This window comes from Sander lucioperca, chromosome 9, assembly GCF_008315115.2.
Source record: "Sander lucioperca isolate FBNREF2018 chromosome 9, SLUC_FBN_1.2, whole genome shotgun sequence".
Taxonomy (NCBI): domain Eukaryota; kingdom Metazoa; phylum Chordata; class Actinopteri; order Perciformes; family Percidae; genus Sander; species Sander lucioperca.
This window is the reverse complement of record NC_050181.1, coordinates 22,581,631-22,589,923: the sequence shown is the minus strand read 5'-3', so window position 1 is coordinate 22,589,923 and position 8,293 is coordinate 22,581,631. Positions and strand designations below refer to the sequence as shown.

The window sequence follows — 8,293 nt, the reverse complement described above, 5'->3', positions numbered from 1 at the left end:
TTTTAAACTACAACTCAGAGTTGTTTGATATGACAGAAATCAGCTGAAGGTACGGCGTAGCGTTAGCGTGCTAGTTGCTTTCTCTGCGGAGTGCAGACTGATTTGCTCTCGCGAGTCATGTGACCAAATCGCAGCCTTTGTGATTAGGAAATCGCGTTTTAACATATCGCGATATTATCGCAAAAGCAATTAATCATTCAGCCCTACAGCATAGTATCGCGATATTTTCCATGGCTATACTGTATCGATACAGACGCCAAGTATCGATCTAGTATTATGTGTTATTGTGTGTTGGTCAGTCTGTCTGCTTGACAATCCCATTTTGCAGCAATTAAATTGAAGTGAGATAAACAAACAGAGAAATGTATTTTTTTAGTTAAAAAAACATGTTGACAAAGTTTCCTTTTTGGGGACATAATTTGAAGTTGGAAAAAAGGTAATAAATTGTAATATAACGCAGAATATTGCAAGATGTTAAAAATCGCAATAATATTGTATCGTGACGTAAGTATCGGGATGATATTGTATCGGGAGGCCTCTGGTGATTCCAACCCCTAATTATTATACAGTTTTGGCGTTTCATTTTCAGTCAATCAGCTAACGATTACCTGATTAATCATTCTTATGACTAGATCATAATGCCCATATTTAATGCTGTCTTTTTTTTTAAACTATATCTTTGCACTGCTATAGTTTTTTTATATTACTAGGTCTACATTATTCTCTTATATTGTCCATATTTAATGCTGGTCTCTAGACTTTATCCTTGCACTATTGGACTTATTTGCACTATATCACCATGACACACCCTCTCATAGAGCACCTTACTGTGCAGACTGAATCCCAGGGTCAGTCCCTGCCCTGTCACTGCAAGCCTCTCATGCTTATACATCCCTTAGTACATTCATGTGGATTTTTATTTTGTATATTTTCTTTTATTGTACATATTATTCATGTGGATTTGTTATTTTATCCTGTTTATGATGTATGTGTATGTTGTGTGTGATGTCTTTAAGCTATTGGGACCTTGAATTTCCCCTTGGGGATCAATAAAGTATCTATCTATCTATCTATCTATCTATCTATCATGGGACAGTAGGTGTCATGATGCAAAGGGACAAACATAGTGTAGCTGTCCGTTGTCCTACAAAACTTTAGCTGCGAAGCAAGGAAAAGTCATTTGGCTGATGTGATGTGATGGCCAATGAAATACATGAAAGCCCACATTCCTGGTAGATTACTTGAACATAAATCTACTATTTGGCTGGCAAATAATGTGACCGAAGATAAAATGATCCTGGTTTGTGTGTAGGGATTAGTGTCTGAACTGATCTTGGCACTGCTTCTTCTGGCATTCCAGCCGGCATCGTGCTGCCCTGAAGCACACAAAAAGCCTAGATACCGAGCTGCTTCTTCAGGCCTACCCTTTTCTCTCCCCTCATCCTTTTTTTTTTCTAGAGATGTCAGCCTCTGTCTTTCCTGTTGAAAAAGAGGAAAGCAGTGCCAACGTCAGATCAGAAACTAATCCCAAACATGGTAGAGACAGTCTTGTCAAAATACCTCTAAAAATGGTTTCAAAGATGTTTACTAAGCTCTTTTATTTCCAAACAGTGATTTTATTTGACTGGGTTCAACAAGGTGGGCTGGTGGAAAAAAAAAAAACAAAAAAAAAAAACGTCCTTGACTAGTACGGTGATTAAGGCGAATAGAGTAGACTAGATCTGTCTCTAAACTCATTAGCTCGGGCAGACGTCACCTTCGCTCTTGTGCTTCTTACCTTAACCAGGGCTTCAGGCTCCTCTTGGGTTGCTTCCTGAAGTTTCTCTGACATTCATCCTGGATTTCAAAAGCATATTCTTGGAAATCCAGCTTTTTCTCCTATCAATTTCTTGACATCCGCTTGTGAGGCTCTGCATGCTTGCATATAAATGTGCTGACGTACGATGTTAACGGTGGACTACTACCTTTTGGCTCACCGTGACGCAAGGCGGACCTATTGTTGACATGGGCAACAATGTGTACCGTGATTGCGTGCTTCCTCATTCGCCAAGTTGTCAAATGCTTGATAGCTGTGTGGAATTCCAGGAAATGCTCTTCCTGTGGTGAGTCCACCTGTTTGAATGTAGTATGTAGAAGTATGATGTTCTCCAGACTTTTCTTATGATAATCCCCGTAATTAAGCGAAAGCACAAGTGTCTACAAAGTGAAAGAATTTTCAAACTCAACTTGTGTAGCTTGGATATCGGTCAGTTTGGAAAGCAATGGTCCAGTGTTAGAATGTACCATTTAGAGCTGATTGTGCAGGTTTGTCATTCCAGGCAAGTACTACAGTATATACATTGATTTCACTAATCAAGAATAGATCAAGCGCATAATTTTTTCTACTTTGGTTTTGGTTTGGCAGTGTCATTAGGTGTAATGGGAGTATTTTAAAGAAAGTAAACCTGTCTGAGCAGCTTTCATGTTTTAGCATTTTGACTGATTAATACTATCAGTCAAACAGTTAAAAACAGTATTGTTAAAACAAAAAAGTTATGAAAAAGTTTTTTGCATTGTAAAAGAAAAATAGGCTGTACAGTCTTTCTTAACTGCTAGTTAACTTGCAAGTTGTTAGTTAACTACTTTGCACTAGCAAGTTGCGTTTTAGGCTGTGTTCTGTTAAGTTTGTGGCTCTCTGCTGGACGGCACTACAGTATATCGATGAGGACTGGCGGGTTAAATCAGCCGTCCTACACACAGAGTACGCCAGGCAGACACACAGCTGACAACCTCGCAGGTGGATGGGTTAGGAAGAGGCCGCGGGGCTCCGCGGACAGCTGGGCAAGGGGTTTCAGGAAAATGGCTGTGTCCGCGACAATGTGCGGATCATCGCAACCGGTACAAGTCTGCACCTGTCCGCGGACGCTGAGCGCAGAAAGTATGTCCGAGCGTCGTGGCCGGGGGAACTGGGACACCGTTGTCGGTTAACGATCGGTTAACGAGGGTCGGCTATCGCTCCGAGAAAAGAAATAATCTAAATTGGCATCCATATAAGAGAGTTTTTGTTACCAAATGCTCTGCATGGATACTTAAAGGACAATTCCGGCGCAAACCTAACCTAGGAGTTATTAACAGAACTGTCTGTACACTTACAAAGTTCTCAATGCTTCGGGTTAACATTTAGGGACCCTCATTATGCTACCGTTGAAGTTTGGTGATATTTTGAGCCTTTTTAGTGGTATAAATAGCGATTTGTTTTTACGTTCCCTGTACCCCGAATACTAGCATTGTAAGCTAATCGGCGGTCCGCGCTAGCGTCTTTCAAGCTCCAAACTCATTCGATTAGCATGAAAACATGTCCCAGAGAGCAACAGAGTGGGTACACATCTGTTATTAACCCCTAGGTTTGTTTTGTGCCGGAATTGTCCTTAAAGCCATCTGAAAAATTTAGCGGAAGTATCTCTCTTGTCATCTCACACTTTGTTTCAAATAATTAGTTGAAGCTACTGATAACAACCAGATGGCTTCCACAGAGTTTCCATTTTGATACAATTTTTAAAGGTTTGGGGTAATTCAGTGTTTTTTATTTAATTGTTCTGTATTTTTCGATTTGGATTTCCAAAGATTCCTACTGTAGATAAGGATAGAGGGAAATCTTTCTGTGGGTTGTCTGTGTATTCTACTGGCTGGCAGAGAAAGTTGAACTTGTACTTCTCTTGTCAGCCAATCCTGTAATCAGATAGAGAATCTTCTTACACTAAAGAAAGGTAAGAGCAGTGGGCTGACATTTAATCTGTAAAACCGACAGTTTTCAGTACTCAATGCTACAGACACAGTTATTGTTAATAATAAAGTCCTGAGGATTCATACCCAGTCCTGCTTCAGTTATCTGTTGCCTCGATGTGTTGGACGGGCATCTGTCCGAGGTTTTTCCCTGTTTTTTGTTTAGTTAGTTTTTTCGATTAAGATTTACAATAATTTATTGTCCATTGAAATTTCAATTTCCATTGTATTGCAATGGCATTGTTGGAAAGAATTCAGGCATAACTTGATACATTGGTTTATAGGGGTGCACGATTCAGAAAATGTCACAATTCAATTCAATATCGATTTTTAGGCTCAAGATTCGATTAAAAATCGATTTTCGATTCAAAACCGATTCTCGATTAAAAAACGATTCACAGTATGTAAATGTAGTTACTTTTCCCATCCAATCACCCATGTGATTGCAGTAGAAAAAAAATAAATAAATAAATAAATATATATATATATATATATATATATATATATATATATATATATGATATGATATGATTCAGGCTCTTCATATATATATATATATATATATATATATATATATATATGAAGAGCCTGAATCATGATACGAATGTGAATCGATTTTTTTGCACACCCCTAATGGTTTATTTGAATTGTTTGTGAAGTGGCTGCTGCACCTGTTGCATCATAGTAATGTCCATGCAAGATTCACAATATTTACAATTCACAATTTGGTCGACCGTATTTCAGTTTGTTTCATGGCTTTATTTATCTATAGGGTTTTTTTGATTTTGTTTTAACAAACACTCAACATTATCACAGATGTTCTTTTCCTCAAAACACTTATGAGATATATATTATTCCCTCCCCTGTCCAGCTACAGTCCAGCTCACCTGCAGAGCAGCTGCCCCACACTCAACTCCTATAACAGCGTACATGTCATTGTCAAGTCACATGTTTGAACTGTAACACATTTGAATGCCTTTCTTTATCATCTGTGATGTGAAACCATCACAGTTCCACACAGTGAGAGAAATAAAAACCTATGTACATCCTGGTAACTGTTCACCTGTCATATCAGTTGGACCAGTTCCCACTTATAATGAATTATGATTATTATCAGTAAACCGAAATATTGGAGTAACCTTTATAAATATATATACACATTTCCCATATTTGTTCTGGTATTTAGGTATTTGTCCTTTTTATCCTCCATGGCTGTGCTGAGTATGTTTCCCTTCATTCTCTGCCTCTCTCCCTCTGTTATTAAAAGACAGACTTGCTCCACTTTTGCCTCAGTGGGGATCTCAGTTATATGAAAATGCAATAACAATGCTGATACCACACAGCCCTTTTACTCTGCCTAGAAGAGCTCAAAGCCTGTAATAAGATTAGAGAATGGTAGAACACACTGGGAAAGAGAGAGGGGAATGGGGAGGTGACAGAGGGGGCATCCATTTCCCATTCACAAGTGGAGCATACAGTAAGACACGGCAGCAAATAGGGCTGGGACGATATGGTTTTGTCCCGATTCGATTCTTTCACGATACATGGGTGCCGATTTGATTTGTATTAGTGTTTTCACAATTCTAGGAAGTGTTGTGATTCCATAGTATTGAGTATTGCAATTTTCTTTTCCTTCTTTAACAAAAACAAAAGTTGAATAATACACTTCTAGAGACAATATATCATTAAAGCTCAATTTACACTTTCCACATCTACATAGCTGAGCTCTGCGTGACATACATTCTGTCAACAACTCATGGCCACAAGGGTCATGGCAGGGTTTGGAGGCTGGCCAAAATGAATGGCTGTGCTGAGCATGCAGACTGAACGTGTTTGGAACATGCACCAGCATGAAGCATGGCTAATACTAGCTGACATGAAAGAACAATTCAAACTTGCTCAATTAAACCAAATTCCCGAAAACATCTTTCCTTTTTTGTCTCGTAGATTGATTGGATGCATAGTTGGATGGCCACGGCGACTTGTGTTGTTTCCGGCTGCACATGGCTGTAACCCGCCAGTAAGCAGAGTAGAAGAAGTAGAGTTTGCTAACCTATAGCGCCAGCCTCGGACCAAACTACGCTGTACAGTAGCACAGTTTATTCACCCCAAACCAACTGACTGGAAATAAGACCATTGTCTTCAATAAAATACAATCATTTAAAGAACAAGACAAATCAGAATCTGCATATGACTGCAAACATAACCTCTGCATTTTTGTTGTCCTCAGTTGGCCTCGCTAAGTTTATAATTAGGAGCTCTAACCTTTATTCTGCTACACCAAGTGGCCATGTCAACACACATACTCATACACGCACACACACACACACACACACACACCCTGTCAGTGCTGTATATATTTGTAATGGACTGTTGGACTGTAATAGTGTAATAGTTGGCCAATATTGGCACTTTATTCACTTATGATGCAGCCAATGTGGCTCCTCTTTGATATGACTGTAGAATGTATTAATACAACATGGGATGTACTGGTTGTCTATTGAAAGCCTTCAACATTATAGTGATGATGTTCAGCTCGATTAGAACATTTTGTGAGAAATATCCATCACATGGGCTGAACCCTGTTGGTGGTGCCTTTGCTGTGGACTCATGCTCTGGAGCAGCCTGTCCACCCCAGTGCCTGCTGGGAATGTGTGGGAGGGGGGGTGTGGGGGGTGGAGATTAGCAGAGGAACAGATGAAGGTGAGTTGATGGGACTGAAGTACATTTCCAGGATAAAGCCTGTCATCCAGCACGATGTCCGTGCGTGCGGACGAAGTACACACAGAGGTACACTGGTAAGAGCCAATGAGGTTTGACCATGTATCCAGCTAATTTAAATAGCTCATGTTACTGTATTGTGTGAACAGTTAACTTCATTTAATATTGTAAGTGACATTTTCTTTTGCGGGTGCAAATGTTCCTCCAAAACAAGTTCCTTCCTGAGACTATTTAGAGCCACTGTCGCTGCGTCCGGAGCTTAGGGCCGCCCAAGACGATTGCGATTGGTTTAAAGAAATGCAACCAGCCCAGAGCCTTAAACATAATCTCAATAGATCTTAACAGTTACAGACAGTTGTAACTAAATACTCCTCCCTTAAAGAAGACACAAATGAAAGAAACCGAACAGGGAGGGGATAGAAAGAGAAGGAGAACTCAGAAAGTAAAATAAGTCAAATGAAGGCCAAACAGAAAAATGGGTTGAATAACAGCAGCCACAAGCCAGTCCTAAACACTGTGTTCTATAGGACCAGCTACACACTTGTGATGTAACGTGTGTGTTTAATACTGCTGAGTCAGGCTGGAGGAGCTAGACTTCCATTATCATTGAGCTGGAAAAGCCCCCGTCACACACACACACACACACACACACACAGAGAGACCGTTCTAACATCTGCTTTTTTCCCGTGCTTTGGTGACAGTGACTGTCTTACAGGCTGAGCAAGGACACAAATGGTTTTAAAGCCTAAACATCTGGAAGTCAGACTGAGCTCCTTCAACATAAAATGTGACAATATTGACCGATGTGTAAAACTTTCACTTCGAAGGACATTGCTCATTAAAGTGTAATGGGTAGTAAAATAGTAGAAACCATATTCCTGCAGAGGTGACAGGAAGTTGTCACTGTAAAACATAAATGTGCATTATGTTTTGCTCAAGGGCACCTCAGGCGTGGTAATGAACAATCTGTTCTTTAACTTTCCCCACCCAGATTTATCCTGCTGGTCTGGGGGATCAGCCAGCACTTTAGCTCAGTAAAGTTTTATTATTTAAAATCATCAGTCGAAAAGCCCCAGAGTCTCATTGAATCTCGTCGAGTCACTGTACTTTTATGTTTTTATTTTATTTATTTTTTTCACAGAGTAACTTACCTATCTAGAAAACTAACAACAGAAGTATGACTTGTTTCTGTTGGTTGCTCTGGCGCCCTCTGCTCCGATGCTAAATGCAGCAAAGTCAGCCAAACTCCTTCAGACGCTGGTCCGACCTTGCGTCCTCTCCTCTACCCTCGGTCAGCATCCAGGCAGGAGAGACGCTCTGAGGTGTGCTAGCTTAGTGTGGACCAGCTGGTCTGCAGGTGGGCCGGACTGCACTGTAACTGGGCAGCAACCGTAAATGAAAAATGTAATCCTTTATAATCGTAGGTGAAATGTATTGTAAAAAAAAAAATCTGTAATATTCTTGATTTATTTAAAAAAAAAAAAACTGGCAACTTAGAGTTAACTTTGAAAATTCTACTTACAACTTGTATTACCTCCGCCAAGGAGGTTATGTTTTCAGTTTGGTTTGTCCGTTTGTTTGTAGGTTTGTTTATCTGTCAGCAGGATTATAGAACATAAACTACTAGTCCGATTTACATAAAACTTGGTGTAAGGGTGTAGAATGGGCCAAGGAAGAAACCATTACATTATGGAGCCACAATTTATTTTGTTATTTTGGGGTGGAGACACAATTTATTTTTCGCTTTCGTTAACATTGCGAGATAGGGTGAAAAATTAGTTCCGGACTGTGAAAGTTCACACGGCATTAA

At 39.8% G+C, this 8,293-nt stretch overlaps 1 protein-coding gene across 4 annotated transcripts in view; it reads left to right on the top strand.

Annotated features, from left to right (window-relative positions):
- The window catches only part of fam110b (family with sequence similarity 110 member B), a 33,300-nt gene that overhangs the window by 11,981 nt on the left and 13,026 nt on the right, over positions 1 to 8,293 (top strand). The window contains exon 1 of one of the 4 annotated variants that reach the window (XM_031291002.2): positions 1,799 to 2,102. The exons of the other annotated variants lie outside the window; for them this stretch is intronic. The gene's annotated coding sequence lies outside the window, so the exon portion shown is untranslated. Of the gene's footprint in view, positions 1 to 1,798; positions 2,103 to 8,293 lie in introns of those variants that run through there. 4 annotated transcript variants of the gene reach the window in all.